The following is a 6810-nucleotide window of genomic DNA, read 5'->3' on the forward strand; positions in this document are numbered from 1 at the left end:
CAGAGGCAGACCCCTCTCCCTTCCCCAGCCGGAGCACGTTGTTGTGACGGACGCGTCCCTCCAGGGCTGGGGAGGCCACTTGGGAGATGCAGAGATCAGAGGCATCTGGTCTCCGGTGGAGTCCCGGCTCCATATAAACCTGTTGGAGCTACGGGCGATTCGTCTAGCACTGAAGGCATTCCTCCCCTTTGTCAATGGGAGTGTAGTGCAGGTGTTCACGGACAACACCACCGCCATGTGGTACTGCAACAAACAAGGTGGGGTGGGGTCGTGGACCCTTTGCCAGGAGGCCCTGCGTCTCTGGCAATGGCTGGAACGTCAGGGCGTGACTCTGACGGTTCAACACCTGGCCGGTTCTCTGAACGCCAGGGCGGACGAACTCAGCCGTCGGTGCTCGATGGATCACGAATGGCGTCTGAACTCGGACGTGGCGCAAGGCCTCTTTCTGCGATGGGGAGAGCCTTGGTTAGATCTATTCGCCACAGAAGAGAACGCGCAATGTCATCAGTTCTGCGCGTTGGAGTTTCCAAGACGGCACTCGCACGGCGACGCCTTTCGGCGCGAGTGGAGTTGCGGTCTGTTATACGCCTTTCCGCCTATACCACTTCTGCCCAGAGTGCTGAAGAAGATCAGGCGCGACCGGGCCCAAGTCGTCCTTGTGGCTCCGGACTGGGCTCGAAGGTACTGGTATCCCGAGCTACTCAGCTTGTCGGTCGGTCCCCCGATCCGCCTGCCCCTTCAGGAGGACCTTCTGTCGCAACAGCAGGGGACGGTCCTCCACCCGAACCTGTCCAGTCTCCACCTCCATGCGTGGAGATTGAGCGGCGACAGTTGAGGCCATTCGACTTGCCTCCTGAAGTCTGTGATGTGATTCTGGCAGCCAGGCGTCCCTCCACGAAGTCGGTATACGCCTGCCGGTGGAACAGATTTGTGGCATGGTGCACAGCAAAGGCTGTGGATCCTCTTTCTGCCCCTCTTTCCGAGGTTCTCCTCTTCCTTCTCTCTCTTGCCCAGCAGGGCTCTGCTCTGGGCACTATCAAGGGCTACCTTTCTGCCCTTTCGGCCTTTCTGAGGCTGCCTGATCAACCTTCTTTGTTCAAGTCCCCTATTGTAACAAGATTCTTGAAGGGCATCACACACATGTATCCACCTGTTCCGTTTGTGATGCCTCAGTGGGACTTGAACCTGGTTCTGACCTTCTTGATGTGTGCTCCCTTTGAGCCACTTCATTCCTGTCCTCTCCGTCTCCTGACTTTAAAGACGGCCTTCCTGGTTGCCATCACCTCTGCCAGGAGAGTGAGTGAGCTCCAGGCTCTTTCTGTCAAACCTCCCTTCCTGTCCGTTCATCCAGACAAGGTGGTTTTGAGAACTAGACCTTCTTTCCTGCCCAAAGTTGTCTCTGCTTTTCACATCGGGCAGTCCATCACCCTCCCCTCCTTCTTCCCGCCTCCGCATCCTTCAAAGGATGAGGAGCGGCTCCATCGTCTGGACCCAAAACGTGCGCTTTCATTTTATATGGAACGCACACGCCAGTTCCGGGTGGATGACCAACTGTTTGTTGGCTACGTGGGTGCGAAGAAGGGACGGGCGGTACATAAACGGACCATCTCTCGGTGGGTCGTTCTGTGCATCAAAGCGTGCTACTCTTTGGCTCGGAAGGAGCCTCCTGTTGGCCTGCGGGCCCATTCCACTCGGGCCACGGCGGCTACTACTGCCCTGGGCCGGGGAGTCCCTTTGCAGGACATTTGCCAGGCGGCTACGTGGGCCTCGCTGCACACTTTTGCGAGGCACTACTGCCTGGACAGTCAAGTCCGGAGGGATGGCTTCTTTGGCCGTTCGGTCCTCCAGGACTTCCTGGTGTAGGATTGTATCGGTTCGCAGACCCACCACCGGGGTTGGTATTGCTGGGGTATCTATTCTAAGGTAAGGAATCTAATACTAACCTGTTTCTTTCAGATGAACAAGTTACTTACCTTCGGTAACGATATATCTGTAAGAAACAGTAGTTAGTATTAGATTCCTTACCGCCCCGCCCATCCTCCCCGTTCTGCGAACTGATACCTAGGGTTAAGGACATCCCTTTCAGGGCCCTAGTTTCAAATGGCACCAGTGTTGGTTCTCACATGGCTCTGCGTGTTCTGGCGCGGAAAAGCTATGTACAAAGAACTGACGTCAGCGCGCGGAGGCGGCGTCTATATACTCCAGCGACGTCATCACGACGCCGACGACGGACGCGGAGCCGCAGGAGACGCCTGCAGACGACGCCTACCGACGCGCAGGGGTACTGCTACGCAAAAGTTTCCGGATCCAGACTGACGCCTGGGGATATTCTAAGGTAAGGAATCTAATACTAACTACTGTTTCTTACAGATATATCGTTACCGAAGGTAAGTAACTTGTTCGTTTTGGCATTTCCTTGCTGTACTTACTGTACAAATCCGTGGAATACAGCTAAGAATGTAGGGAATGTGTATGTGTATGGCAGTAATGAACAAGTATCCTAAGCAAAAGATGAGAAACATGTTTTTCTTAAGTCTGGAACACAGTTGAGGAAATCCTGTATTATTTTGGTGATACTTAAACATTCTGAATGTATTCCACAGGAAGAAATTAAGTTCCAAGTCTAGTTTTTAGGTGAAGCCTGCATTGCAGGGCATGCCCTGCTGCAGGCAAAGAGATATTGTGAGCAGGGGATTTCAGTATGGCGGAAAGCCACGCCCCTTTTTAGGTCTCGCCTAGACGAAAGCAAAAGCGAAGCTTTTGCTGTCTAGGGCGAGACAACTTATGTTATCACTTTTGGGGGAATGTGGACAGCAGACTGTCACGCGCTTCTCCTGCCGGAGATTTGACCTCGTGGGCGCGCTTTGGCGTCTTGGCTGCTTGTAACGTGCATGGCGGTGCGCGCGCTACACTGACGCATGCGCACATACACAGCCACACACATACACAGGCACACACACACACTGCATACATACACGCACCCCCCCTTAAACAGACGCACACGCACACAGACGCACGCACGGACAGACACACTCGAACAGACACACGCAGACACACGCGCGTACACCCCCACCCTCACCCCCACTCACCGGGCTCCTCTCCCCTTAGGCATGTTCGGCCCTTTCCGATGTTCTTCACGACGGGAGCTGCCGGACCTGGTAGAGCGGGGGCTGGCAGCCGATGTTCTTCACGAAGGGACTGGAGCTGGCGGACCTGGTAGAGCGGGGGCTGCCCGCGCATGCGCTGCATTTCTAACCGGGGCCGGGGCTCTCAGAATCAAAGTTAGAAATGCCGCGCATGCGCGGGCAGCTCCCGCCCTCCCAGGTTTCGCGGGCAAATGCTTGTTTCACAATGCCGACAGCTTTTTTGAAAATGTGCATCAGGTGGGCTCTCTACCTCGTCCTCAGACCCCAGGCGGCGCCACATCCTCCTGTTGCCATCTTCCTCGGGCGCCACCTGAGCCGTCCAACGTGTCGCCATTACTTCATGATGCCGAAATAACCAGCGGAGCCAATCCAGCGGGGAGAGGCCACATTGGCAAAGCGGGGGTGAGAGGCTGGCGGCTGAAAAACAAAAACCTCATCGGGAAACCCAGTGGGGCCAAGCGTTTCCTTTATTTTTCAAACCGCACACACAATTAATGTTTGCCTGGCTGGCAGTCCGGTGTCTGTGAGGATTATTGCGGCTGAATAGGATTGTGCACTGTGTGGTCTGAAGGAGTACACCGTACACGGGAACAGAGCGTTTTGCTTCGAGGTGATGACCTACCCGAAGACCAAGCATGCGCCGTAAGAGGAGTCGTTAAATAGTTTTGCTGTGAGTACTGAGCATTCAGCGCTTGGCATTTTTAAATTAGTATAAGTGGATGAAGTGCTCCTCACGCGAGCGCAAGATCTTTAAAGAATGTATGCCACATTTCTTACAAATTCGGAATATACTCTGGCCTATCTTATGCGCCTGTGCGTACGGCAACGTGCTGGTACACACTTCATATGCGGGTTATTAAATTGCTTTGGAACATATACAGGTTTTTAGTAGTGCATTTCAAACGCACCTATGAAAAGAGTGCTTCTTTCGTACACCATGGCGCATCTAGGGAAGGACTTCTTCCGAGTCTTCACTTTGTTTGAAACATAGCTGAGAACTCAGCTCTAACATGCGCTATGCTTATGAGAAAATTTGTGAGGCTTTTCTTAAAAGGAGACTTTATTGGTCTTTTGAACAATAATCGGCGCAGCAGGAGAGTTAGTTCCCTACTATTTAACTTATTTTCATACTAAACATTCATTAAAGCACCAAATACCGCTTATGGCTGGCTGAAAAGCGAGCCTTTTTTGCATGCAGCACAATTACAACACAAACCCATATACAGCTAACATCCAAAAAGCTTCTGGCAGCCGACTGTGAAGGCCATAAATACAACAGTCCGAACACAACTGATTGTAAACATCAAGGGGCCTTCATGCTGAGCTCAAAGACCTCATAAATCAGTTGCTTATCTCCGGGAAGCTCATTCCTAAGCAGCCCTCTAAGCAGAGACAGGAAGGCAGGATTACGGTTCCAGCAGCATTTACCATGCAATAGGTCTTGCATTTACGCAAGTTTAAGCAATTGGCATTGTAAATGTAAGTAAGTAAGTAAGTAAATCGTTTATTGTGATGATTATTTAAAATCTTACAATATTACACATCTCAGACAAAAACTAAAAACTGTATTCTTGAATAAAACACAAAATGTTATTTGTAAATACTTAGGTATCTAAAATAGTCATGACATCTAGATTACTTTTAACTATCATTAAAAACTTTACAAAAATAGCATTTAAAATGATGTCGTTTGAGTTCATGCAATTAATCAAGGCCTGTCTACATGTCCTTATGCCGCGTGCTTTGAAGGGAAACTTTAGTAATGATTTCCTCTCCTGTAGAAGCATAGGGCAGGTACAGAGAAGATGAAGCATATCTTCCTCACCTTAGTTACACAGTCTACTTTTCATTTGAGTTTTCGGTCTCTCCCATGGGGGGAGGTGAGATAGGCCTGGCATAATTCCAAATCTGGCTTTAAGGAGAACCTGTTTGTTTTTTTCTGTCCATGGTGTTACCAGGTATTGTTGGATTTCCTTCTTTTTGTATCCATTAATTACCATCCATGCGTGTTTTCTTTTGGTGAGGATAGCTTTATCGTTTAAGATGGATAGATGATTTGCAGTTTTATTAATTATTTTCTTGAACGATGACTTATTTATATTGTTTTCCCATATTGGCGTGATTGCAAAATCCTTTATTGCTTCCCTAAGATAGATCCACGCAGTAGAATTTGTGTCCTTATTTATTTCTCTCCATAAGAGTTGCGATATTTCATTTTGATGGTCATTTTTTATTTTATTCCATACTTTTATAAAGTGGCCTTGCCTTGCATATTGCTGGTTGGTCAGTCCGAACTCTAGCCTTACTTGGGCGGGGGACGCATTTGCTGGTAAATAGAATATTGCTAGGTAGGCTCTGGTTATGATCTTATTCAGAGAATCACTGTCCTTGCCCATTATTGCTTCACTGCCATAAGTTATGGTCGGTAGGAGTTTTGCGGCAATTACATTCAGCAGGGGACCATAGGTGAGGCTGGGAAGTGACTTTTGCACAATTCTGAATGCTGCAGTTAGTGAGTTCGCTTTTCTTTGAATCTCAGTTTTTTGCAGTTGATAGCTACCATTCGCATCAAATAGCACACCCAGGTATTTATATACCTCTACTTGCTCCAGCTCCATTGTATCCATAATCCATTTACTTTAATATCTTCTCTTGTTGTTTTTGGCCACTACCATAATCTTTGTTTTAGTCTCGTTTATGACCATCCCGTTCTCTTTTGAGTATGTTTGAGTCCGCATGATTAGACGTTGTAGTCCCACTTTGGTATGGCTCAATAGTATGACGTCATCTGCATACATCAAATTTGTGAGACGTTTATCAGCTAGTTTCGGGGGATGCGCATTCTCCTCATCCAGTATTCCCGTAAGATCTGCAAGAAACAAATTAAAAAGTAGGGGGGCTAAAACACAGCCTTGTTTCAGGCCTTCCTTTGCTGGAATCTCCTTTGATAGTGTTTGTCCGTCCCCCATCCTCACACTTACCCATGTCTCTGTATATAAAAGTCGAATCAGCTTGAGGAGGGAGAGTGGAATATTAATTTTTTCCAATTTATTCCACAGAATGTCTCTTTTAACACAGTCAAATGCTGATTTAAAATCTATAAAACATAGGTACAGGGGTTGTTTGAGTCTGATTGATTTCTCCATTAGTAATGCCAGAACAATTATATTAGTTGTTGTTCCTAGGCCTTGAATAAAACCTGTTTGGTTTAAGGGCAATTTCTTTGTTTCTCTCACCCATTCAGATAGTTTTGTTAACAAAATTCTTGCAAATTGTAAATGGCAATGTCATTTATTTACGTTTTAAAAACAAAAATAAAAGGCATTGCCATTTGCAATGTCAATAGCTCAAACTTGCGTAAATGCGAGACCTATTGCATTGCAAATGCTTGTTTCCATTGGCAGGCCTCTGGAAATGGAGGCCTGCCATTGGAAAAAGCTCCTGTTTAGCAGATTTGTCTGCTCTGGATCCAGCCTCTCGAGGACTCCATGACCTGCCTTACGGTAGCACGACAATATTTTTAGAAATATTGCCTTGGCAACCATGAGGCAGGTCAGGGAGTCCTGGAGGGGCGGGATTCAGTATTCTGTTCCCGCCCCTTTTTTTAATTTTGTGTGCGTGCGCTTTTCGTCATTGTTGCATTCAGGGCTTTAAGTGGGCCGGG

This window comes from Lissotriton helveticus, chromosome 5_1, assembly GCF_964261635.1.
Source record: "Lissotriton helveticus chromosome 5_1, aLisHel1.1, whole genome shotgun sequence".
NCBI classification, from domain to species: Eukaryota; Metazoa; Chordata; class Amphibia; order Caudata; family Salamandridae; genus Lissotriton; species Lissotriton helveticus.